Source organism: Chenopodium quinoa, unplaced genomic scaffold, assembly GCF_001683475.1.
Source record: "Chenopodium quinoa cultivar QQ74 unplaced genomic scaffold, ASM168347v1, whole genome shotgun sequence".
Taxonomy (NCBI): Eukaryota; Viridiplantae; Streptophyta; class Magnoliopsida; order Caryophyllales; family Amaranthaceae; genus Chenopodium; species Chenopodium quinoa.
In genome coordinates, this window is record NW_018743197.1 from 1970654 (window position 1) to 1998539 (window position 27886).

General features: G+C 38.4%; 1 long non-coding RNA gene across 1 annotated transcript; it reads right to left on the reverse strand.

The window, feature by feature from the left end:
• Window positions 1-23620: 23620 nt before the first annotated feature.
• LOC110733202 lies at window positions 23621-27076 on the reverse strand. Its single transcript, XR_002513593.1, has 2 exons — window positions 26574-27076; window positions 23621-26457 (listed from the first exon to the last, which is right to left on the reverse strand). It is a non-coding gene; the product is annotated as an uncharacterized LOC110733202 (long non-coding RNA).
• Between the last annotated feature and the right edge of the window lie 810 nt (window positions 27077-27886).

The following is a 27886-nucleotide window of genomic DNA, read 5'->3' on the forward strand; positions in this document are numbered from 1 at the left end:
GGATATGTATGTGTGAAAGAAGTGTGTGAAAGTGATACTATGGTGAGGCTGCAAAGGTTATAGTGATGGAAATATATGCGTGAAGAGTCAAAGATGATGACTCTTTAGGCTGGGTAAGCAAAAGATGATTTTTTTGCTTTGATTTTTTTTTTTCATTCTTTTGAATCAATGTAGGCAATCTCAGATCATGCAGTCCATCACTCACGTAGCATTCATGTTTCTTAGGCACGGTACCGAGCACTCGATGAGAGACACAATTTGAGACGTGTTCATATCAAAGACATTGGAACACTTTCCTTTAGACATTGTTTTATTGTTGCTTTGCTGCTTTTTTTTTTTTTTACTTGCTTTTTGAATGTTATACAATTACACATCTCCCAATCCCAGGGTTAAGTAAATGTGGGTTGAACAAATGAAGGCCAAATGTTAGACGAGGCTCAAAATGGTTGATGAAGAAATGGAATGTGATTGAACGGTTAACAGGGAATGACAGGGTTGCAAAGGTGCCTCAAGTCATTGGTGTACCTTGGGTTTAGTTCGGTAATTGAATTATTTTTTTTATTATTTTTTGAGAATGAATGAATGAATGAAAAATTCTATGATCGAGATGTAAAGGAAATTTGCTCATTTTACTAATGGAAAAGGTGAACGAAACACATGAAACATATAAAAATTCAAAATGGAAAACCTATGCTAGACATGAATGGGGGAATGGAGATGAATGATAAAGAAAGAAATCATGAAATCTTGCACGAAGGATCTGCTGTGCGCCTTGTGTTCATTACTTCTTGCCACCTGGAGGGACATGATGTTTATTTGCATCCACCAAGTCTTAAATGACGTCCTTCAAATTCCAACATTGCTCCATAGTGTGGCCCCTTCCTTGATGGTACTTGCAATGGGCATTGGGATTCCATTTGGTGCTCCTTTCTTCAGGTTTTGGCTCTGAAAATGGCCCAATAGGTGTGATCAAGCATTGACCGTAAAGGCGATCAAAGGCTGCATCATAAGTCATTCCTAAAGGAGTGTAAGTTCTTTTCTTCTTGGGAAATGGAGCATCAAGATCTAACATTTCATTGATATCAACATGGCTTATATTGTTGGTAGTATTTTCGTGCTTAGAAGACGAAAAAGAAGGATGGTCGTTCTTCTTGTTTTTCCATGTGTTAATATTTTTACTACTAGCAGTCTTTATTAGCTCATTCTCGATATTGATGCCGATGTCGTATATAGCTTCGAAAGTGTTTAGTGGAAGAAATTTGAGATGTTCCCTATATTTATGAGTCAGATTTTGAATAAAGAGGCGAACCATCTCTCTTTCGTTGGGAGGATCTACCAAGAGTGAAGCTGTTTCCCTCCACCTGTTCAGGTAAGCGGTGAAGCCTTCATTCTCTTTCTGTTTGAGAATGGAGAGTTCACGTTCAGAAGTTTTAGTTTGAATGTTACACTTGTAACGATTCATAAAACTGTCGGTGACACCTTGCCAAGTCGTAGTATGCTTGGCATCTAAGGAATAAAACCATTGTTGGCAAGCATGTTCTAAGGAGAGAGGGAACACCGTAGGGAAGAGTGTTACGTCCAATCCCTTAAGAGCCATGGTTGCAGAGAACGCCTTCAAATGGAATATTGGATTGTCAGTAGGCTTGAACTTTGGAATATCAGCAGTGGAGAACTTTTCAGGGAGTCTGTCCTTCACATCCTAAGAAATCTTACTCATTTGTTCCTTCTGTTTGTCAAGGGTGGAAACAGTGACCTTGTTTTGTTTCGTGGTAGTGACCCTAGTGGTAAGGGTTTGCTTCATGGCAGACAGTGCCTCGATGGATTTGTTGATGTTCTCAATATCTTCTTTAGTGGCCATTGAAAGGTGATGAGTAATGGAGATGGCAAAGTTCTCTTTGAACGCCTATTAGATCTGAGGGATTGTTGCGGTAATGACACAAACCGCATTAATCTATCCCTGTTCCTTGACCAAGTACTGGGAAATAAAATAATTCACTTAATTGTTTGACTCATTGCTCAGGATAGGAAAGGAAGGAAAAAATAGACATTTAAAAACAGGTGAGAAAACTCCACTCATTTTTTTATTATGACGATAAAAGGGTGCATGAACCTAGTATACGATCATAAACGACCCGGTGCACAACTCGAGTCGGAACATAAAGAAAGTGTGTGGACTATACTTGACTCGTGAGTGACTAAGTGATGTTATAAGACTCGTGGTATGATCGTATGGCTAGACATTTGAACAATAACAAAAATGACTGACGCGAGGACCAAATTCACACGGAAGACATAAAAAATCTAATTGGATTTATTTCAACGGCACCGTCACACGAAAAATTGTACCGTGTCACGGGACAAGTTGCCGTGACGCGGTGGGTTATTTTTTCCTGGAATTTCACCGTGCCACAGTGAACTTTCCTGTGGCACGGTGGTTTTTTTTCTTCTGGAATTCCACCGTGCCACGGTGGAAATTTTCGTGACACGGTGGATTCAGACGTGTCACGGGAAAGTCCATCGTGGCAAGGGATTTTTTTTTTTTGGAAATCCACCGTGCCACGGTGGAAATTGCCGTGACACGGTGAACTTTCCCGTGACACGGAGGATGCTGACGTGGCACGGGAATTTTTTTTTTTGGAAATCCACTGTGCCGCGGTGGAAATTGTCGTGACACGGTGAACTTTCCCTTGGCACAGTGGATGCTGACATGGCACGGGAATTTTTTTTTTTTTGCTATTTATAAGTGAGTACGGTCCATTGGCAATCGTTAGTCATAAAATAATCCACCATAGACAAAGAAAGATCGTTAAGGTTAGGATCAAAACGACCAAACATAAAACACGTAGGCACAGTGATGCAAAGAATAATTCGCAACCTAAGGTCAAGTTCTATGTTCAACTATGGTCAGGTTTATTTGGTGTCAATAGGGTACCATGGTGAAGAGTTTGGACGCGTTAACAAGGCAGCCTCCCTTGAGGGTGTATGCCAACGGGCGGCTCCGCGAGTTCGTGATGAAATTGAACTCGACTCCATGGTTTAGGTGGATTTAATAACTCGGATGAACCCTTATTGCCATGAGCGTTTTTGGGTTGATAAAGATTAAATCCCCCAGGGCTAAGACGCATGTAGAACACACACGTTTTTTCAAAAAAAAAATCGAAGGAAGTTGACTGTGAGAAGAGAAAACAAGCCACTGGTCTGATTTTAGGACTGCCGTGACACGGCAAAGAGCACCGTGCCACGGTGCTGCACATCGTTAGAAGGTGTACTACACCGTGACACGGCAAATTCTGCCGTGACACGGCAAATTCTGCCGTGGCACGGCAGTCAAAAATCTGACTGGTGCCCTGTTTTCAAAAGCCCCCACTTTGACTGAGTTTGGAGAAATGCAAGTTTCGAAAACAAAAGTCAAAGTAGCGATATGGACGGAGAATGATTAAGAACGTTATGCGATCCTAAATCATTCTTCTAACGCCGATACCTGCAAACTAGCGTTAGTTAAAACAGATAAGAGAGTTAAGAAACGCGTATCTTGCACGGTCGAACACACGACTCTGAAAGTAACCGATTTGCTGCTGCATTGATGTTGTATTTTTGTATATTTGATGACCTCCTGCAAGATAGAGAATGCCACCTGAAGACTGCTACGCTTGTAACTCCCTCCAATTCTGCGATGATAGAATTTTGAAAGCTAGAGAACCCCATCTAAGATTGCTTCGCTTGAAACCATCTTCTAGCACTTTGTGACCATCTTCCGCAAGCCAGGAAACACGATCGAAGACAACTTCGCTTGAAATCACCTATAGTTGTGTATGACAACTATCCGCAAGCTAGGGAACGCTGCCAAAGATATCCTTGCCTGGAGCTATCCTCATTTGTTGCGATGATATTCCGAGGAAAATTACCGAAGACTTACGCTTGTCGATCTTTAAAAGCTCGCTTGAACTTTGCTTCCGATTTGCAAGTACGTCGAGGCTTTTGCTGCTTTTGAACCTGTATATCGGTGTCTTCTGCTGAAATATGAACTAGTATGTCGATGCGTTTGCAGTATGAACCATTATGTCGGCGCCTTTGCGATGAGCCAATGCTTAGGCGCTTGAAGCTAAGTGAGACGATAAATCATCAGGTTGATCACTTTATGCAATTGTAATCAAGCCGATTACTAAATCATGTCAAATAGCTTAGAGGGGCTAACTGGCGTACCAAGGAACCCAAAATGTTGTAAGAGGTCTAAATAACCGCACTGAGTGGGTGAACATTCTATCGCCGATAAAATATTATTGGCGCCACATATATGGCTCTAGTGCTAGGCGCTGGAACTAGCGCCAGGCGCTAAACCTTATCGTATGGCGCCAAGGCCTGTCGCTTGGCGCTAGAGTCGGGATTTCCATATTGTAGGCGTCGCTCAAACTGCGCCTACGTTAAAGCATGTGTGAATATTCTTGGCACTCATAGGAAGTGGGAATTGACATATACGATAAGGGACAAGGAAAGTAGGGAGCCGCCAACAAGTTTTTAAGGAACTTGTAAACCGTTCACGGATCATAAAAGGCAACCACGATAAAGGGACAACAAAGGCAACAACGATTGACCCGTGAAGGTTACACCCCATTCATAATACATGAGATTACTAACTCCATATGGTTCGGAACCACGAAAGGAGGGTCGGGGATGATGGTACGAAGTGAGTCATGGAGTCACATTCGCCCGTATTGGCCTCTACTCGATTCTTATAGTGAAAAGTGATTCCTGCGATATCAAAGACATATAAACAAAATATTCAATTCGCTCCAAATTATTATTATGCTAAATTGGTTTAATATGAATGCAACACATAATTCTAAAATATTTGTGATCACTTGATTTAACAACAAGATTAAAAAGGAACCTAAATCGATCGTCCAAATTATCTTATTAGGCGTGATTTTCAATTACATATTCCCTTTAAACATGCAATATGGTGATCATAAAAATAATTGAATAACATGAATATTGGAAGCAGTTTAACAATAATTCCAACAATATTAAATCGTTAGAAAAATAATAGAAATAAAAGGAACATAATTCTTACTTTGATTCTGTTTGCTTGCAACTACAAAATAATAAACGAGTTAGTAACTTCAAGGAAATAATAATAAAACAATAATTAAATTAAATTAAATAGAATTGATTTGGGGTCAAACCCTCAAACAGTTCTACCTTTTACGCCGTGGCTTAAGGACAGAACCACGAGTAAAATATGGACTCCTGGAAGTGCTTGAAGAAGGAATTTTGAAAGAATAAGGGTAGGCTAGTGTTTAGGATAAAGCATAGAAAAGAGAAAAATAGAGAATTAATTGATGCCCCGTACATCAGAAATGAGGGGGTATTTATAGAAAAAATGTGCTGAGGGAACACACGGAACCCTAAAATGATAAAAACCCTAAAAAAGTAAACCACGACACGACACTGTGTACCGTGACACGGGAACTCCCACCGTCAAACGGGAAAAATTCCCGTGACACAATGAACAGTTGCGTGACGCGGGAAATATTTTAGGCTACGGGGAATGAAGCGCGTGAAGGGTTTACGCGGAATGGACACGGAAACTCCCGTGTCACAACAGGTTTCCCGTGTCACGGGAAATCCCACCGTCAGACGGGACAGTTTCCTGTGACACGGTGGACTATTGCCGTGATGCGGGAATTTTTTGTCCTTTTTTCTAAATTTATTTTTAACCCTAATTTCTTTCAGCATTTTAAGTGCCGATTGATAATTTCGTGCCATTTCTGATTTATTAGTATTTGGGCTAAAAAAAAGAAAATAAGTAAATAAAATAAATAACATATTTTGGCCAAAATAAATAATAAAACAATAAAATAAAAAAATATTTGGGCTGAAATTAAAGAAATCTATGCTTTGACCAAACATCAAGACTGATCCATGGACTATTCAAAAAAATGAATTTAATTAAACTCAATTTTTTAAGCACTCTCGTGATTAAATACTGAACCCGACCAATAGTGGCGGTGAAAGGTTGTTCATCATCGGGTTTGGTTTTGCGGAGACATTTTTAGGTGTCTACACATATATACCCCTTTCTTTGTCATTTTCGCTTATGCTGTTAATTTTTGCTCGAGAAATCGTCGCGAACTTTAATTCACTTGTTCTTGCTCGTCTCTCAACCGAATTCGCTCAAATTTGTTGCAAATCAAAGCTTATTTCATCCATTTTCCAGATCTATGTAAGTTTTCTCCAAACTTACTCTGGTTTTGATGAATTTTTCACATGTTTGTTCACGAATTTCTTGAAAATTCAAAACTTGAATTGCTTAATTCATTTGGTTTGTCAAATTTTATGCCATGAAATTGCTTGATTATGTTTATATATTGCCTTGGGAGTAATTTGAGACTTGTTTGACTCAATTTGGTGAAGAAACGAACAAATCACCATTATTGGACCTCTTAAGGTCGGGAAGATAATGTAGCTTGTTCTTTATGTTTTTGCTAGCAATTCTTGTCCAATTTGTCACAATAATTACCATAGTATTGCAAGAAATTGTTTGGATGCTTGAAAAATGTCGTGTATGCTCAATTTGAATTTGTGCTCTGTTTTAGTACTACGTACTGTGTTTTTTTTAACATAGTATCATGCGGCTAGGCAAACCTTAGATACTATAGAACCTTAATTTATGATGATTTTGCACAATGTAGCATGGCTAGACAGCGAAGTTTGGGTTCGCGGTCCGAGACACGCCGACCCGTCCACTTCTCTTTGTCCCCTCCCTGAATGGGATGAGCGAACTCTGTACTTCTCCCACGTCCACCATATTTATGAGAAGGTGCGACGTAGGATTACGGTTGGTAGGACGCGCTACCACAGCTCAGGTTGCGATACCCTGGGCAACCTATACAAGATGTACATTGGCACTTATGGAGAGGCGAGACTTCTCTAGGAGTCTTGTGGGTTGACTGCGCTTTTTAAGACCTCGGAGGCCATGATTGCCTCTAGCGGGGGTCAGCACGTGGCTCTTGCCCTGGTGGAGGCCACCAATACTTTTCACTTTCCTTGGGGTGAGATGATGGTCACCCTGACCGACTTTAGTCTTATTACGGGACTGGAGTTTAGTTCTGTTGCGCTGCCATTCAACAACGAGATCAGCGTCTTTCTCCTGAGGTTGAGGGTCTGATTGATCTTCAGGCTTGTGCTGAGGTAAAGTCGACTCAGTTCAGCGCCAAGGGGATTCGCCGTTCGACTCTAGCAGCGGCTTTCGAGGATGATGCGACCACCCAAGAGCAGCGGGTGCGTATCTTTGTGCTTATCTTGCTGTCAGGGACGTTTTCCCCTGACAAGGGTAGTAGAGTGCTGCTTTACAACCTACATGCGGTCCGTGATCTACACTTGATCGGGACTTATGACTTGGCCTGCTTAGCCTATGCTGACTTTGTTCGAGCGTTACGAGACTCGTGTCGACACCGGTCCTTCACGGGGAACGTCGCACTGTCCGGCTTCTGGAGAGTAGTAAAGGTATAATTTATCTCCCATAAAGTTTAGCTCTAAGCTTTGATTAGCATTTGCTGATACTTTTTGCCTTTTGTAACTCTAGTTCTACGAGTACTTTCCCTCAGTTGCGCCGGCGAGACCGTCGCTGCGCAGGTTTCCAGTGAGTGCCTGTTTGGGGAGGCCGCCGCGCTGGGATGTCTACTACGTATGTTCGAAATCAGATCATCTCGGTATGGTTCTTTGCATATTTGAACACTTTTGTATTACCTTTGGTGGATTCTTATCTGATAGGCGTTCTTTGTAGGAGCCTGACGTGTAGTACCGGCCGTGGATCGACTTGGTTGTCCCTAGGTTAGCCGCGTAGTACACCGTTGAGCCTCACTATTTATTTGGGACATATGGAGCAGTTGCATATCTTGGAGAGAGAGTTTCCATTCAGCATTCCTCTGACACTTTCGTCATTCCTACTCCTCCGGCGCGTCACATGTTCAATGGTGCGAGGGTGGTGAGCATGTCAAAGAGAGCTGGTACCCCTTGGCGATTTTATACGATCCCTGGGCGGTGCTATGAGGAGGAGTTGCTGCCATTGTTAGCTTTAGTCCCTGTACTGGCTGAGGAGGTGGCGGTATGATTTTCATCTTTTACCTTTTGCTAAGTTGCCCCCAAGTATTATTTTAGTGACCTTGATTTTCTTTCGTCAGGCTGGACCTACTGAGTTTGTGCCACCTCGTATGTCCATCAACTATCAGGGGACATACGAGCCGATCGAGGAGATGATTCCTTCGGCTCCTGAGGGTGAGGGCTTCATGGAGCAGTCGATTCCTCGTCACCAGTCTCGGGTAAGCTTTATTTATTTGCAATTTTTTCCATATATGTTATACATCATTGTTGACTTTATTTCCTTGACAGTTCCCGCACGAGGTGTTCACGGCGATGGCACGGTGTATAGATGCCTTCCGGGGCCAGCTCGTTCGGATGAGGAATGTGGCTATGTGTTGTCGCGACGATGCCGTTCAGGAGGTAGTTTCCTTTCTTATTTTTTGAATCACTGCTTCTATTTTGATTGTCTCTGACTTAATTTCTTCTTTTCAAGGCCATCCCATTCCTTCTCGTACCCAGACGAGACCTGAGGTGCGGAGAGAACCGGCGAGGTCTAGCTCGAGACGTCACCGTACTGACTCTGACTGTCGGGGTGGTCGTTCTAAGGCTGCCCGGACCGAGGCGGTAGAGGACTCGGGCTCTTCATCTAAGGGTGTACATGTTGCGCCGATAGGCCTGGGATAGGCTATCTCGGCTCTTAGAGGTGGTGGGATGTACGAGGTCGGCTCGTCATCGCAGCAGCCTCCGCAGCCTCAGCATCAGGGTGATCTTGGGTGGACGGGTTCTGAGCTGAGTTTTCCGCCTTCTGAGGAGACTGAAGCTGAAGTTGGAGCTGGTGGAGAGATTACTCTTCGTACTGCGCAGTTTTTGTGACATAATGGGCGTACGTCCATCGGCGCCATAGTTTATTCCTGTGCTTTTTATTATTTTGACTTTGTATAGAATTTTGTTTTATTTAGACTCATTTATTAGACATATTTGTATATTCATAATACTATGAGTTTATTTATTTAACATTTATTTATTATTTTTTCATTTTTATGTGCATGTTTGTGTGTAGGGGTGAAAGTTCGGTTTTCGGTTTGGTTTTTGGCCCAAACCGAAACCGAACCACCATATTTCGGTTTCTTGATTTTGCAAACCACACCGCACCACTTTCTCTTTGAAACCGAACCAAACCAAACCACCTAAATTTCGGTTTTCTTAAAAAAAAAACCAAACCGCACCGAATTTTCCTATCAAGCATCATGAACATCAAATTTTGCAAAAAAAACCGAACCGAACCAAACCAATTAAAACCGAACCAAACAAAACCAAACCAATCCAGGATATTAATTATTACCATCCCACCTTATCACCACCAACACCCACCCACCACCCATCACCCTGACCACCTAAAACCCACCCACCACCCACCCTAACCTACCAAAACCACCGAAACTCACCACCCATCCCCCAAAACCACCCGAAACCCACCCGCCATCCACCCTTACCCATCAAAAACCACCTGAAACCCACTCATCATGCATCAACCCGAATCCATCAAAAACCACCCCTCCACCCACCAAAAACTGAAGAAACCCACCATCCATCCTGACCACCCGAAACCCACCCAAAACTACCTACCACCACCACAATTCAATCATACACCACCATAAAAATAAAAAACTCAAACCAAATTAAAAGAAAGAAAAAGAGGACATACCTCACATTCCACCGAAAAACCTCGAATTTGGGTTTTAAAGGTCAAATTCGACCATGAAAAACACTAGATCTAGTGTTTTCATGGTCGAATTTGACATGAAAACCTTTAGAATGTGAACACTGGTGCCCAGGTGGTCGTCCTTGCCTCCTTGGTCGTACTGTCGAAGAGGAGAAGAGAGTGAAAGTGGAGAAGAGATTGAAGAGGAGAGAGAAAGGACAGAGTAGAGAACTAGAGATTGGAGAAGATAAGAAGAGGAAAGGAGAAAGAGAGAACCGAGAGGGAGAAAGCTCACAAATGGAGAAAAGAGAAGAGGATTAGAGGAGAGAGAAAGGGCGGAAAGAGAAGAGGAGAGAGTGAGAGGCTGAGAAGAGTGATTAGGGTTTTTTTTTTTGCCTTATATAGTATGGGCCGAAATTCGGTTCGGTTTCGGTTTTTCATTTCCCAAAACCGAAACCGAACCATACAATTTCGGTTTCTTGATTTTACAAACCGAAACCGAACCACTTAAGAAAAAAACCGAACCATATTCCTAATTCGGTTCGGTTTGATTTTAAACCAAATTTGTTTCACCCCTATTTGTGTGTGCAAAAAATTGTGATAATTACTAATTTTGCGCAAAAATTCCGTCATTTTTATTATTGATGGAGGGTATCCGACTTTCTCCCCCAAAAAGAAAAAATGAAAAAATAAAAATATTGGATTTACAAAAACTTAAAAATTAAGTCTAAAAAAATAATATAATTAATATGATTGATATATTAATTAAGAAAAAAAAAGTAAAAAATATAATTTAGAAAAAAGGGTATAAAAAGAATAAAAGATCGTAAAGTCATTGTTCAGACTCGAATTAAGCGAAAAAGACACGGTTATTGGAAAGCTCGTATGATAAGACAAGTCAACGCCATCTACCGCCACGCTTTTTGGGTTAGCGCCAGACGCTAACTCTTAGCGTTTGGCGCCAGGCTTTGGCGTCAGGCGCCAATGTCTGGCATCTGGTGCTGATGAGCGCTGACTCCGAATCTTTACTGGATTGAAACTATGCCGATTTTATGTATAAATAGCCCCCTACTCAGCCGATTTTCTTCATAATTTCAACAAATTAAATATAATCTTAGCTTTTGAAAAAATATTAATCATGTCTTTAGTCTCTAAGAGTTTTACCAACTTCACTCATGAATGGTGTCGGTCTCTAACTGCCAAGGAGAGAAAAGAGTTAGACTTTTTTCATATGGGGGGTATTTATGGTGTTAAAGGGGGTAGATCTTGATGTAGACTTTATTCATACCGCCTTAGAATATAGGGATGTGGATACTCATTGTTTTAGATTAGGGTGTGATGAAATTAGCCCTTTGTAGGAAGAATTTGGTGCTATCTTAGGCTTCCCTGCATTAGATCTTGCAGTAATCCCTAGAATAAATGAATATTATTATAAGGATTTTGAGCGCTTCTTTAATTTAAAAGACAAAGATCTAACAAATATAGTAGATGGTAGCATAGTTAATTTGAAAGCATTTGCTCGCCATTATTTTGATAAACCTTATTCTGAGTCTTTTTCATGTTTATAGAAGAAGGGCTTTTTTTTTTTGCATGCTTAACTAATATCTTCTCACTAGTGGTATAGCTAATGACGGTCAAGCGTTTATATCAACTGTTTTGGAACAGATTGTATTTGGGAGAAATCCAATGCCATTAATCGTTGGAGAGACTACGCTTAGTCTTGATTAATTGAAAAGAAATTCAAAAGCACATTTTCGGGGCTCTCCAATTTTATTACAGGTAGAAAAATAATATTTTTAATTACAGAAATAAAAAACATATTTTTGTATAGTAATACTAATTTATTTGCATTGAATTTTATATTTTTTACAGATGTAGCTAATGGAAAGACTAGAATTAATTAGTCCTCCAGACAACATTGAAAAGTACACTCCAAATTGCTTTGTGAGAAGGAAGAAACGCTTCTCTAAGATGGGGCGCCACGAATGGAAGAAGGTCTTTGGCTCTTGCAACTTTGCCATCAATGTTGGGTCATCACTTGGTGGAAAATAGAAAAGATGGTTGGCATCAACAAGCAACCCTTCTGTCGTCTTCCAAGCTTGTCCAGGATGACTTTTTATTATCACTACAGGGTAAAAAGACAGTACGACCTACTTCAAATAATTCCTTCTGGGGATCTTCGTCGTCCCTATGAATTTCCTGTCTCTCAAGAAGTAGACAAATTTTATGCTTATTGGAGCGCTAGACCTTTATGGGAAGTGATTACCCAAAAGGTTCCTTCTTCCTTGCCCAATAATGTGAAGAAGTGGCTTCTGAAGAAACCTTCAAAGGACATAAAGAAAAATCAGAGTAAAACTGATGTGAAGAGTCATCTAGGCGACAAAGTGATTCCCGTTAAGGAACACTTAGGTGAAAAGGTTGAGTTTAAAACATCTACAATTCCTAGGAAGAAAAGCTCTACAAAGGATAAAGGGAAGAGAAAAGCTGACACTTCAGAGAAGAAGGCTTGGGTAGATAAGAAACATGGGGTCCTAGCTAAATGAGAAACTATTTACTCCAAAATTGAATGTAGGTCCTCTAAAGGATGTCTACTAGCTAAAGTTATGGATGAAGAAGAGGATACAAACAAAAATTGGAAGAGAGCAAAGAAAGAGAAAAAAGATTAAAGCATTGCTTAACTTTCAATTATTAGACTTAGTTTTAAATTTAAAGTTAATTTGTTTAAGCTTTATTTAAATTCCATCAATAATGTAATTATTAGTTTATTTTTATTAATGGAATTGCAGCTTTTTTGATTAAATCATCTTCTTTAAATTTAATTTATTAAAGCAATGAAAACTGAAAATTTAATTTTCCAGAAATTTTTTCGAGTACGGAAGTCGAAAATTTTCCAAAAACACCGAAATATTCGCAGGCACTTTGCAGAAAAATGTTGCCGCCTTTTTACGACTGGCGCCAGCTGCGGCAGTCTGGCATCAGGCGACAGACATTGTCGTCTAGGTTCAATCGACTGGCGACGGGGTTTTTTCCGTGACGCCGATTCTTCGTCGAATTTATTTGTAAGTCTGGGATGCGAGGTTTGAAAAAAATAAAGTGGCCGCACCGGTAAAGGTTGGCTACTTATCCTTTCTTAAGGAATCAGGCCAAATGTAGCTCTCTTGAGTATCCTACTCAAGTAATTATGGATAGTATTTTTTATGTTGGTCAAGGTTTGTCATGTTCGAGAACTCATTGTCATCCATATCAGTTAATTTTGCTGCACCTTCTGATAGGATTGTTTTGACAATATAGGGTCCAGACCAATTAGGCCTAAATTTCCCCCTTGGATCTTAAACATTCTTCCTTAATGCTTTTAACACCAAGTCTCCTACTTTGATGTTTCTTGTCTTGACCTTCTTATTAAAATGTCTAGCCATACGAGTTTGGTAGCATTCAGTATGATGTAGAGCTTCTAGTCATTTTTCATCAAGTAGAATTAGCTCCTTATATCTCTCCCTAGTCCATTCAACTTCATCGAGTTTGGTTTCTAATGCAATACGTAGAGATGGTATCTCTAGCTCTACAGGTTGTACGGTATCCATTCCATAAACCAAGAAAAATGGCGTATTTCCTGTTGATGTGCGAATTGACGTGCGATAACCCCACAATGCGAAGTGGAGTTTGTCAGGCCAATCCTTGTAATTTTCAGTTATTTTCTCGATGATAGTCTTTAAATTTTTATTAGCCGCTTCGACTGCTCCGTTTGCTTGAGGTATATAAGGAGAAGAATGATGGTGTTGAATGCCATATTTTTGTAACAATTATTCACACTCAGCTTGAAAGTGAGTTCCATTGTCACTTATCATTTCATGTGGGACTCCATATCGACAAATAATATTTCTTTCGATATAGAGTGCTACATGTTTTGCAGTGAGTTTAGCGTATGATTGTGCTTCGACCCAATTTGTGAAGTAATCAATTCCTACTAAGATATATTCGTGACCTCTTGTTCCTGGGGGAGTGATTTTTCCAATAATGTCAATTCCCCATGTAAAGAATGGCCATGGAGAAGTGTAGGTGTAGAGTAGGGATGGAGGAACATGTTGTAAATTTGCGTAAATTTGGCACTTAGGGCATCTTTTTACGTATTCAATAGTATCCTTCTCGCATTATCTTTTGGACTAGAATTTTTCCATTTACGTGAGTTCCACAAAAGCCTTCGTGGACTATCCTCATTGCTCTTTGAGCATCCTTTTTTCCTACACACAAGAGAGCTCGACCCTTAGGTACCCTTTTGTGTAACTCGTTGTCTATGAGTACGTATTGGGAAGCTAAGAGTCCTAATGCTCGTTTTGCTCTTTTGTCAACATGGGGAGGGTATTCTCCTTTGGTGACATAATTAAGTATATCCGTATACCACGGTTCTTCTTTATTCTTCACCTTGGATCACTTCATCATCTTCTATAGCTTGAATATAAGCCGGTTTATGCCTTTTTTCTATAGATAGAGGCATTTGCTCGAATTCCGTAGGAATCCTAACCATTGAGGCTAGTCTTGCTAAGGCATCAGCAAATTGATTTTCTTCTCTAGGTAGATACGTGTATTCCACCTTCTCTAACTGATTAGTGAGAGTTTCCAAATAAGTTTGGTAAGGGGCTAGACTTTCTCTCCTTACTTTTCATCTCTTAGATATTTAATTAATGATCAATGAAGAAACCCCGAATATTCGTAATATCTTCACTCCCAATGCCAAAGCTGTTTCAAGGCCTACCACGCATGCTTCGTATTCAGCAGCGTCGTTGGTAACGTCGAAATCAAGCTTTATGGAGATTGGAACATGCTCTTCTTTAGGTGATACTAGTAGTACTCCAACGCCACATCCTTTTTGGTTTGAGGCTCCACTGAAATATAAGGTCCAAGTATCATCCTCCGTGACCATGAAGTCTTTGTCTGGAAATTCATTGTCGTGTATTGGCGTCGAATCTTCTATTGGAAAGTCCGCTAGAAAATCTGAAACCATAGATCCTTTGATAGCTTATTGAGGCATGAATCTTACATCGAGCTGGGCTAAGTTGACTGTCCATCTTGATATACGCACATTGAGTGTACACTTCTCAAATAAGTACTTGAGTGGATCCAATCGGGAAACTACAAAGACTGTATGCACGAGCATGTAATCTCTTAACTTGGTTGTGGCCCACACTATTGCGAGGCACAATTTCTCAAGTGGTGCATAGTGTACTTCATACTCGAGCATTTTTTTACTTAAATAGTAGATTGCATTTTCTTTGCCTTCTACTTCTTGTGCGAGCATGGCTCCCATTGTTTCTTTGGTGACTGTTAAGTACAACCTAAGAGGTATTTCTGGAAGTGCAAGTGCCAATACGGGAGGATTTTCGAGATAGGCTGTGATTTTTTCAAAGGCTTTTTGACACTCGTCATCCCATATTACCGGTACATTCTTTTTAAGATTTTTGAATATTGGTTCACATATTGTTGTCAATTTTGATATGTACCTGTTTATGTATTGCAACCGGCTAATAAATCCTCGAATTTGCTTCTCGGTTTTGGGCGGTGGCATTGACATGATTGCCTTGATCTTGGTTGGGTCTATCTATATTCCACTAGAGCTTATGACATAACCCAAAAGGTTGCCTGAGGTGACTCCAAAAGCTCACTTGGATGGATTCAACCTCATGTTGTATTTTCTTAGCCTTTCGAAGAATTTTCTCAAGGCTATTTGATGCCCTGGGCGATCTTTTGACTTCACAATCATATTGTCCACATATACTTCAACTTCTTTGGCATCATGTCATGGAGCAAGGCAGTCGCTGCTCGTTGGTAAGTAGCACCCGCGTTTTTCAACCTGAATGACATTGCCGTGTAGCAGTAAGTACCCCATGTTGTTATGAAGGTTGTTTTCTCCATGTCTTCTTCTGCCATGAGAATTTGATTGTACCCTGAATATCCATCCATAAACGAGAGAAGTGCATGATTCGTTGTATTATCTACCAGAATATCGATGTGTGGTAAAGGGAAGTCGTCCTTATTTAGATCTCGATAGTCGAAACACATTCTTACCCTTCATCCTTTTTCGGAACTGGGACGACATTGGCAACCCATTCGGGGTATTTGGATACCTTGATAAAACCTGCAATTATTTGTTTTTGAACCTTTTATTTTAAGAGCTACGTCGGGTTTCATTCGACGCAACTTTTGTTTTACAGGTTTCATTCCCAGAATTAGTGGTATGGTGTGTTGAGCTATTTCTCTATTAATTCCTAGCATATCGTCATATGACCAAGCAAATACATCGATGAATTCTTTAAGTAGATTGATTAAATCGGTTCTTTCTTGTTCATTAAGTGTTAATTCAATTTTAGCTTCTCTTTTATTGGTTGAATCATTTGAGATATCAACCGTCCCAGTTTCCTCAATTATCGGTGTTTTCTTTTCAATTGTTTCCATTGCTTTAATAAGTTCTTTATCCTTTTCATTGTTAGCTAAGCAATGCTCGTCATCTTAGGTTAACGAAAAGCACGAGGAGTAAGAGGAAGAAGACATATTATTAAATTCAGAAATCATTACGTCGAAGAGAGATATGTCCTCAGGGACTAGATTACTAAATATCCTAAGGGAAGAGATAGAAGAAGGGGGTTCTACGACTAAAGACTTAGATGACTATATAGGAAAAGACTCTGACTCCGACTCTGACTTTGACGACTCTTCGAACATCGGTCCTCGCCCTATCGTAATGGAGATTCTCCTTCCACTTGGAGTAGTCACCTTGACTGTCTTGCGCCACCCTTGTAGTGATCCTTCCGCTAGAGTGATGAGCCTTGAGGGATAAAAGCTTTCGCTTTGTAGGACCGTTTTGATGAGCAAGGAGTTATCCTCTATGTACGTCGGCTCATCTTCTTCTCGCCCGAATAGTAATCCCATGACATTAAAGTCAAAGCATGGGGGTGCTTTCTCTTTGTGGATAGAAGTTGGGATTTCATCTAGTAAATAGCAATCTAGGAAAATTTTGAATCCCGGTTGCCTTATTCCATTTACGACAAAAGGTTTGGGAAATTCGTAGCATGGATAGTCCTCTCCTTCTTTTACGAACTGTCCATTGAGGGTAAGAGGATACAGATCCATTCGGATTGCTTTCTTTTGGATGCGAGCATTCCTATGTGCCTTTGACTTTTCCTGGGCTCGCTTGAGATCTTCCCGAGTTGGTTCGAAACCAATTCCGAAAGTGTCTAATTTAGGGAGGCCAGGTGATTCCAGTGATTTTGCTATTCCTTTCTTCTTTCTTAGAGTCATCCCAGGAAAATGTCCTTGTTTCTTTAGAATAGTGTTCACTATCATATTAGAGTGGGGGTCGTGGCAAAGAGGGGTCTATTCATCCTCCTAGATTAAGGAGACCTCTTCATTAAAGCCCCACAAATCTTCATCATCTTCATCGTGCTCCACATTAATTATTGGATATTCTATGGCTTTAATCCTCATAAGTGAAGAGATGAAGGAATGGCCTTTAGGTCATGAAGCCAAGGACGTCCTAACAATAAATTGAATGAAGCCTTAATATCTACTACTTGGAATGTAGTAGCATGTTCTATTGCTCCCGCCGTTATATTAATGGTAATCTTGCCAAGAGCTTGACGATGAGTGTTATTGTAAGCTCTTATTCCTTGTGTTGACGGGGTTAAGTCTTCATCCCTTATGCCTAGCATCCTCGCAGTTCTGAGTGGACAGACATTAATGGCCGATCCATTTTCTACAAGAGTCTTAGGGACGTTCATTCTCTTGTAAACTACTGTGAGGTTTAGTGTCTTATAATGCTTGTCACCTTTTGAAGGTAAATCCTTGTCGAAAAAGGTGATCAAGTTGATAGGACTAGGGAGATCACTCGTGAGGAAGTTAGCCAACCCCTCAGGAGTGGTGTCATAATCTATCCCTATCTTATCCAAGGCATTCATCACTGCCAACCTATGCTCTCGAGATGTTGCTAGAAGCTTCCATACACTCATTTCAACCTTGGTTTTCTTGAACTGTTTGACAATATCATTGTCTTCTATGATAGGTATGGGAACTTGCTACGTAGTTGGTATAGGTTGTGTCAAAATAGGAGGTTGCATTCTCCCAGATCTTGTGAGGATGTCTATAGATGAATCTTCTTCAACCTAGAAGTCATCCATGGCATATGACACTGAAGGTGGAGGTCCTTCCATATCTTTTAAGTAGACGTCTTCTTCATCACTGTCCCAAACTCCATTAATGCTTATGTCTTCCTCTTGAGGAATTTGGACTAGCTTTTTGTCATCAATCATTTTCTGAATTAAATCTTTAAATTTTAAACAATTTTCAATAGTGTGACCCTCTGATTGATGGTATTGACAGTAGAACCTATCTGTCATTTTTAGCGATTCAAATGGTCTCGGTTCGAGAGGTTTGACCTAGCCATTCTCGGAGAACTATTGAAAATTTTAGCATATGAAATCCCAATTGGATTATAGAGTCTATTATTCTTTTTGGGTCAATCAATTACTTGTAGAGAGAAGGGTTTCTTCTTTGTGAATGGGACCTTGTAACAATTTTTCTGAAGCTCTTCTAATTGTTTCTTCGCAACTTCGAGAGCTTCACGTAGCAAGTTTGATCCTTCCAACATGGACAATGTAAGCAATTGTACATCCCCTTTATTTGCTAGTTCAGGAAAGTCATCCATGGAATCGAAAAAGATCTCCTCCTCTTCTTCAATAGCCTGGATTTCTTCAACAGGTTTGATGGGGGGTGAGGGATCAACCTCGTTTTCCTCATCAGAGATGGCCAAGGAGTGAGCGAGAGGTGCATTATCAATGCTCGGCTTCTTACTGGCATAAGGCAATGGCAGTTTGTTGTTATCGATTAAATCTTGGATAGCTTCCTTAAGCTTCCAACAATTTTCGGTAAGATGGCCCCTACCTTGGTGATATTTGCAATGTGCATTAGGGTTCCAATTAGCCGTCCTCTTCTCGGCCAGTGGGTCTCAAAATGGTCCAATAGGAGTTATGAGACCTTTTGCATTTAATCGGTCAAATGCGGTGTCATAACTCATACCTATAGGAGTAAAATTCCTCCTAAATGGTTTCTTTTTTCCTTGATTATTCATAGCAAGGACTTCACTTAAGTTAAAGGTACTAACATTGTTTGAGTGGGTGGTTTTGGAAGAAGAAGGATTGTCGTTCTTCTTGCCTTTCCAGCCACTGTTGGAGTTACTGTTAGCAGCTTTCAGCTTAGCCAGGCCGTCTTCAATATTGATTCCAATGTCATGGACGGCCTTGAAGGTATGAAGATTATTCTGGTATTTGAGATGCTTGGAGTACTTCTCTTGAAGGTTTTTGATGAATAGTCTTACGGATCCTTTTTCACTTGGTACTTCAATCATCTTAGCAGAGGTTTCTCTCCATTTGTTAAAGAAAGAAGTGAAACCTTCATTCTCCTTCTGCTTGAGGATTTCAAGTTCCTTATAGTTAGTTTCAACTTGAATGTTGCACTTGTACCTATCAATGAAAGCGTTTACATTAAACTCCCAAGTAGAGGTTCTTTCTTTCTCAAGAGAGAAGAACCATTGTTGGCAAACGATTTCGAGAGATAGGGAGAACAAAGAGGGAAACACCTTCTTGTCAATACCCTTAATACTCATTATTGTTTCGAAGGATCTTAGGTGAAAGTAAGGGTTGTCCGTCGCTTTGAATTTCGGGATGTCGTTGCCATTGAACTTCTGCGGAAGAAGATCCTTGTCCACCGAGACCCCTTGTGAGATAATTCCTTGAAACTTATAGTCACTAGACAGTTTGCTCAGACTTTCTTGCATGAGGTCCATCTGTTGTTGTTTCACAGGATCATCGATTTTGAGGGTTAAAACCTTTAACGCCTCAGTCACATTAATCAATTGGTTCCTGAGCTCATTAACTTCCTCTTGATTTGCCATTTTTGTCTTAGATTTCCTTTTACGAGCGATCGGTTTGTCGAAAAGTTGAACTTAAATTAAAAGGTTGTCTTTGATCAAATGCCCTTCCTTTCTTGACCACGCGCTGAAAATTAAACCATTTTGTTTTAATGACTTGACTCAAATTGACTTTGACTTTACGGGTTTTGAAAAAGAAAAAAGCAAAAATAGGGTTCATATTAGGGTGAATATTTTTGGCAAAAATAAGGTGTGCATTTTTGGGAATTAAGTATAGGGTTCAAACAAGTGGTTTAATTGGAGAATTAATATCCGACTTACCCCCCTAAAAAAATGACGGAAAATACGCGCATACAAGACTCCTTTAGACATGGTCAAAGTGTGCATTAGTATGTGCTTTATGTGGTGAATGTAAGTGACATGCTTTGACTCTTGTGTAAGACCATGGGATTTAGTGCTTAGACTCGATTAATGACTTGACTAGAAAACTGTTCAATTAGGCATAAGGTGATGACTCGAGCAACAAACCGAATTGTCGCCAAAACGACAGGACTGACGCCTCTCTTTGTAGTGTAGCGCTAGACGACAGGATTATTGCCAGGCGCTACGCTCCACAGAGTGGTGCTGCAGTTTTAATCTTGGCGCCATTACTGGAACGTCGATCTGAAATTGCTTTCGTTATTATTACTCTACAGGGTATGCCTAAAGTCGTACTAAGTCAACTCTGATTAAATTATTAGACTTTTATTACTCAAATTAATTAATTAGGCAAAGTTCTTTTAGTCATAAATCAGTTTATTTAATCTTAACACAAGTCAAACAAACGGTTAGGAAAAACACATAGAGGAAAAACACATAGAGTATGCACAACCAATAATGCACAATTAGTCAAATAGTCACAACATGATGCATTGAGTTTGCAACCTAACCATGGCTTTAGTTCTCTAAATTTTAGGATATGGGTTAGTCAAAGAGGGTCCATGGTTAATTGTCCGGATGCACTGCTTGGAAGCCTGATCGTGAAGGGTTGGCGCGAGTGGATGGGACACCGCGAGTTTAGAAAAACTCGCTTCCATGGTTTGGTGAATTCAACATTCTCAGATGTACCCTTTGTTGCTCAGAGCGTTCAATCATGTAGAAGGAGCATGAATTCCCAGAGGGTTATGTCCATATGTTGAACACATATGGGTTTCAGAAAAGTGAGAAAAACTCAATCAGGAAGTAGGATCGAGCAAACAGTGCTAAAAATTGGTCGAAATTATAACGCATATTTCTTGATCGGTATTGGAAGAACTTGGCGCCAGCAAACAGAGGCCAACGCCATAATTTGGCTTTAGCGCCTGGCGACAGAACGTCAAATAATTGGTGCTAGACTTTGTTCCCTGACGCTAGTTCCTACATGCCTCAGCACTTTAGTGCTCGATAAAATTTTCCAGTTTCGCGCAACATTATTTCGATCCTAGTTGTGAAAGATATTCCTCAAATTTTCTACGTGTAAAAATCCTATGTTTTAACTCATTACAGATGGTCTTTCCAATGAGATTTTTTTATGCATATGACAATAATTTTAATCAAAATTACGCACATGAAATACTAGAACTTTTTGAGTCTCATCCACTCATTCTAAATCATTGCCGAATTAATTTCAGGAATTAAAATAGAAATCCTCCCCAGTGGAGCCGCCAAAATTTGTAGGGAATATTTCAAGAATTATCCCTAGCTTGAACCCCACTTTGATCATACACTAAGGTACGGTGGCATCCAAAGGGAAAGAAGATAGAGTAAAAGAGTCGCCAACAAGTTTTAGGAATTTGTAAACCATTTACAGGGGGAAGGTTACACCCCTTAACGATCCAGGAGATCGTCAACTCCAATAGGTCAGGAACCATTACTGGTAGTTTGGGGATGAAGGTACAAATCCAACCTAAAAGAGATTGAACCTTCCCTAATAATAGACCTTTACTTTATTCTGATCGTATTCATGTGCGCTTTCTAACTAACATGCAATCAATAGGTTTAACCCTAAACCTGTTTATCTATGTTGGTTGAATATAATGCACAAATAAATCTATTATTGCCGATCACTTGAATTATAATTGAATTAACCCTAAACAAGATTATTAATTATCTTATTAAGCGTGATTACAAGTACAAATTCCCTTTAAACATGCATAAAAGGTGTGATCAAGCAATAACAATAAATATAATCAAGCAACATAATAATAATAATCATAACCATTATAATAATCATAATTAAAATAATCATAACAATTATAATAATAATCAAAATCATATTAATGCATAATATTAATAGCAAGATCCTAGGCAAGATACTAACAAGATTAATAACAAACCCTAGCATATCACTAAACAATAAAAATCAAATATTTATTCCTAACATGATACTAGCATGCTATTAGGAAAGAAAATAGGAGGCATACTTTTAATCATACTTGATATTAAGAATTTTTAGTTGTTACCCTAAAAATGATACGAGGAAGATCAAAACACCCTAACATGACACTAGGAATTATAATAACAACCTAGACATGATTTCTATATCATAATATTAATAAAACCATTAAAGCACTTACTTGGATGACTTGTATCTCTTTCTAATAACAAAATACACGCGTTAGTAACTTCAAGGAATATAATAATCAAATCAATTAAATTAAATAATTGAAAGAGAGATTTGGGACCAAACCCTCAGAAATTAAAAACCTTTCACGTCTAGGGCGAAGGCAACTTCAAATTATGCTAGGTGCTTTTTGATCTTGTGAATGCGGAATTTTGTATAGACAATTAGAGAGAAGAATTCTTTAAAAAAAACTAGACAGAATTTGAAAACTAGAGAATATAAGAGAATTAGAGAGAACTGATGACAGTGTTGGTGATGAAAAACGAAGGTTTTAGGAGGCAATTTATAGAGAAAATCAGTCAAACGGATAAAAAAACAAATCAGAGTTTCAACGAGAATAAAACAGATTAGCGCCAGACGCTGAACATTAGCGCCAGGCGCTAATGTCTGTCGTCATGCGCAAATTATTATTTTTACGCGTTTTCTTAATTCTAATAACATTTAGCAATACAGAGGGGCAAAATCGTATTTTCCTTAAAAGCACTCTTTTATTCTGATTAAAACTCTAAAAAGTCAACCAAAGTCAATTTATCAATGCTAATTGAATTAGGAATGAAAAGACCCTTCTAGAAGAATCTAGAAGACTAAAATCAATTCTAATTGCATTAGGAATGATAAATCCGTATTAGGCCCTCCTCTAGATCATTGGGTCGCATATCAAATCGGGCCCAGTTTAGTAATTTGGTCATAACTTCATCTTTATTCATTAGAATTGGGCTTATAATATCACTAGTACATAACTAACTTTAAGTAACACCCAAATAGTGTTACATAAAGTGATAAAAGTGTTATTATAGACAATATGTAACACTTTAGTGGGTGATACATCTGCCCATGTTACCTATGGTCTTATGTAACACTTTGGGCAACGTGTGGTAACACTTTTAAAAGTGTTACTATAAGCCCTCTTATGTAACACTTTTTTATATTATTAGTATCATTTTTAGAGTGTTACTTTTTATTTCTTATGTAACACTAGCTTATCTTTAGTTGACATTGTGTAACACTTTTGCAAACTAATCTAACACTTGGTTGATTGTTAAGTATAATTTTTTAATCATCTTTTGACATATAGTATCACTATATTTGTCTTTATGTATCACTTTATTCAAAGTAATGTACAATAGACACCGGTTCAAAACCGGCTTAGGGCACTGATTTAATCGCCTTTTTGGGGGTCGCCCATGATAGAGGTTATAGACACTGGTTCATGGGCCGTTAAGGGCATCGGTTTACCCTCTATGCCTAAAAAAATAGTAACTATGATAAACAAACCATTATATATAAAAACTTAGATATTTTTATTAATAAATGCTTGTAATATTACAATTTCACAAAAAATAAAAAAATATATATACAATGCTTAAGGCTAAGTATCAATACGGCACAACATAAGTAGTGTTAAAACACATTATTCACAACCTTCTCCTTCCTCTGTTTGTTCCTCCCTTTCTGCAAGTACTGGTTGTTTGAGATGGGTGTCACATCCTCTGGAATGCAGACACAAGTGCATCAGTACAAGGTTCGTCAGATAAAATGGAGATGCTAAGCACACTTAAACAGAAAGTTAATTAATTATTCACTACAATCTCAGATCTAAATACCTACAATTATCCACAGTATAAGACTTTATAAGATCACTATAATCTTAGTTAAAGATAAGAATGACAGCCCGCAAATAAGAATGAAAAACATTACCTTTATAGCTTCAAAAGTTTTGTTAGTAGATTGGATAAAGAGTACTGTATATAGGGTTGTTATGTCCTGCCAACAAAAAAGGAAATTAAGTTATACCTTAGCATGATTATAATTTCTTAATAGATCAATGGATAGCTCAGAAACTGGTCCAAAAGGAGGAGACTCAGGTTCAAGAACCACGTGACCAGCATAATTAATCAAGATAATACTTTATGCCAGTCTTTTACGAGCCCTGCTGCCGATGTTCTTGATCACCATTATTATTAGAGAGCTCAGCTCAAATAATCATTTAAGAGAGAAATTGATAGAGATAGAGGTGAGTGGAGCAGAATAATCAAGGGAATATACTTTAGTATATTCTTGGAAGAATATCTCGATAATGGGAGGCTTCTCTAAGCATTGCCACCAGTTCAAAAACAATTGAAACCAAGCCAGACTAGGAAAGCCCATAAAACTTTTGACTTCAGGAACCCATACGCTAATGTGAAAAAAATAGATTCGTGTAGCCCCTAATAGCTAATCGATTGCTAATCATGAACAAACTGGTTTATCCCGCTACGGGGTAATGAATGTCTACATACAATGTGATAGCCATTAGAGCTTCATCTGCACATGATCAAGGTCGAGAAACATATACAAAAATTTATGAGCTATGTAATTGAGACCTTAACTAACATATTAATCCTGAATACAAAATTTTGAATAGTTATATGCTAGAAAAATATTTGAACATAAAATCTGGTGTACTGTCAAACAAATTTAGAATAGAAGTTTTCCATAATCGTTCCTTTTCCATTCACGCCCATCTAAAAATAACTATATAATTACAGAATTATTCATGTTAGCATATACTTTTCACTCATTAACAAACCCATGTATATTTTTCTATTATACATTTCAAAATCCTATTATATCCTAAGCTAAATAATCTGATCGATCAAAATTCCCAAATTAAATCAATAATCACTAATAAATATCTTAAATTTAAACTCAAAATTCAAAAGAGGGAATATGAAAATTGAAAGAAAGCGTACCAGAAACACTCAGAATGGTTACTTCATTAGCAACAACTCAGCTAGTATCATTATCAAACAACACCACATTATTCATTTCCTCCTCCCACTTTTCCTTACTCCACTTATGCAAATTCATGTGCTTAAGCAAACTCATGTGCTTATGCAAACTACTCTAAATTCTACTAAATAACATAAGAAATTAAATTAAGGTGAGATTTTTTTAAAAAAATAGTAGATATTAGTATGATCTTAATTAGATATACTATTTTACTCATAAGTCTATCTTGAATTACTGCAGTAGTTAAAATAAGTAGGAATTTCGTAAGCTTTTTAGACAATATCAAGGGGTTAATGAGAATCTGATCCACACCATCATGCAATTTAATCAACTAAAGGAATAGGTACTATGTACCTTTCAACCAGAATTCAATGGTTTATATACTTGTCGTAATTAGAGTTTAGACTTATACTATACAACCAATGTTTCAAGTAATCTTGATATGCTAAGTTGCTAACAAGCAGCAACATACAAGCAATGAGTAAAAATAAAATTTCAGAAATAATTGTCACTTATATAGTAGCAACTACCAGCACCCAAACCGCCAAGCGTAGATATAAAACTCCCATTCCAATTATATACCTCTTTAAATGGCCAATTTACACACATTACACAATCAAGGTTCAAATCAGTAGTAATTTTCACAACTACTTATTTGCCTTATAAAGCATATAAGGGTAAAGAGTATAGTGGATTGACAATTATATAAACCTTTAAATTTGGTATTGGTTGATACCTCCTTTGAGCTCTTTGTTATTGCCTATGCAAAAACTTGCCTGAAATTCTAAAAATACTCTGTCAGAATCATAGAGTTTAACTCAAATGTCAATTTACTACTCTCATCAAACTTTATGACTAATTTCATGCAAGATTTAAATGCAGTCAAATTGCATGATGGAAGAATTTAATATAATTAACATGAACAATAAATTAAGAAGCTATGATGTTGACATCCAACAGCTTGATAGAAAAACTCATAGTCTAATGTTGCTGATAATTGCGATTAAAACATAAATGAAGTCCAACAATATAAAAATTCCAGATATTATAGATATAGTTAAAAAAATCAACTATTGAAGAAGAAAAACAAACCAAACCTAGAAATCGGCTCCTCTTTCTTTGTTTGACCGGCTTTTAAAGCTTTTTCTCTGATTTGTTGAAGTGCTAAGAAAATTTCCTTTAATTTCACTGAGAAACAAGCCTTAATTAATTTCACAAATTAGGAAGAATACCTGATTGGAAGTGCGAATTAGATGAAATCAGAGATGACTAGTTCAACTGGGCTACTGGTTTTGTGATTTTGTGACGATTGAAACCCCAGATGGCGAATTTGTGACAATTGAAACACTAGATGACAAATTGAAAGAAAAATACTGATTTTGTGATGAATTTCGCGAGGCAATAATGAATTGATGAACTGTATAACTAAAGATATAATGAAGTAATGAACACCGTTGTAGTACCGTATGCTGTGAATCCTTCGCTCTCGATTCATTTGATGATGTTGCTTGTTATTCAAATGATGGCATTGATCGATGATGATGATTCAGAGGATGACGCTACGAGTGATGAAGGCGACTCCATTAATTGTATAATCTAAACTCATTCAGAGAGAGAACGGGTATTTGAGCAAGAATGAGAGGAGGAGATGGAATAGAATGAGAAGATTAAAAAAATAAAAAAAAATAAAGGGTACCACTCATTTTTTTCTACAATGAGATTAGAAGAAAAAAATATTTAATAAAGAAAAAAATAAAAAGGATTGAGTATAAATTAAATGTTACAACTAAGTGATACCTAATATTAAAATGCTATCGTAAAGTCTTACATAATATTATTGTGTTCCAAAAAATGTTACTTAATACGACAATGTTACAAAAGTGTTACGTAAAAATCAAAAAATCCAAAAAAAATTTTGTGTTACCAATGGGTGTTACTTAAGCCCAATTTTGTACTAGTGTATATCGTTGGAAAGCTCTTTTCAAGCCCCATTTAACTATACCATTATTGGACCCTTTCTATGGACCAAACAAAACTGGATTGGCTGTTTTCTTAAAATAGGTTTTCAAATACAGAGAGAAAAGATAAGAAATTAAAACTATTCGCAACACTAGACCTTCCACACTTTCACTTCATTCGATTATGATTCGACGCGAAAGGTACTCATCACCGGGTTTGGTTTCGGGGAGACACAAATGGGTGTCTAAAGGGACTGTTTCCAGTATTTTTCACCAAAGGGACTAACCTAAAAGTCGTACTAAGTCAAGCTTGATCAATTTATTAGACTTTAATCAATTATTAATTAATTAATTAAATTAGCAAATAACTTTAGTCATTAATTTATTTATTTAACTCATTCACAAGTCAAACTAACGGTTAGGGGAAAACACATAAAATATGCACAACAAGTAATGCACAAGTAGTCATATAGTCACGATATGATGCAATGAGTTTGCAACCTAACCATGACTCTAGTTCTCTAAAGTTCAAGATATGGGTTATTCAAAGAGGGTCCATGGTTATGAGTCCGGATGCACCACATGGAAGCCTTACCTTCAAAAGGGTTGGCGTGTGTGGATAGGACCCCGCGAGTTAAACTCGCTTCCATGGTTTGGTGAATTCAACAAAATCGGATGTACCCTTTGTTGCCAGGACCGTTCGATTGGGTAGATGGAGCGTGAATTCCCTGAGGGTTATGGCCATATGTAGAACACATATGGGTTTCAGAAAAAAGGGAAAAACTCAATAAGGAAGTAAAACCGAGCAAACAGTACTA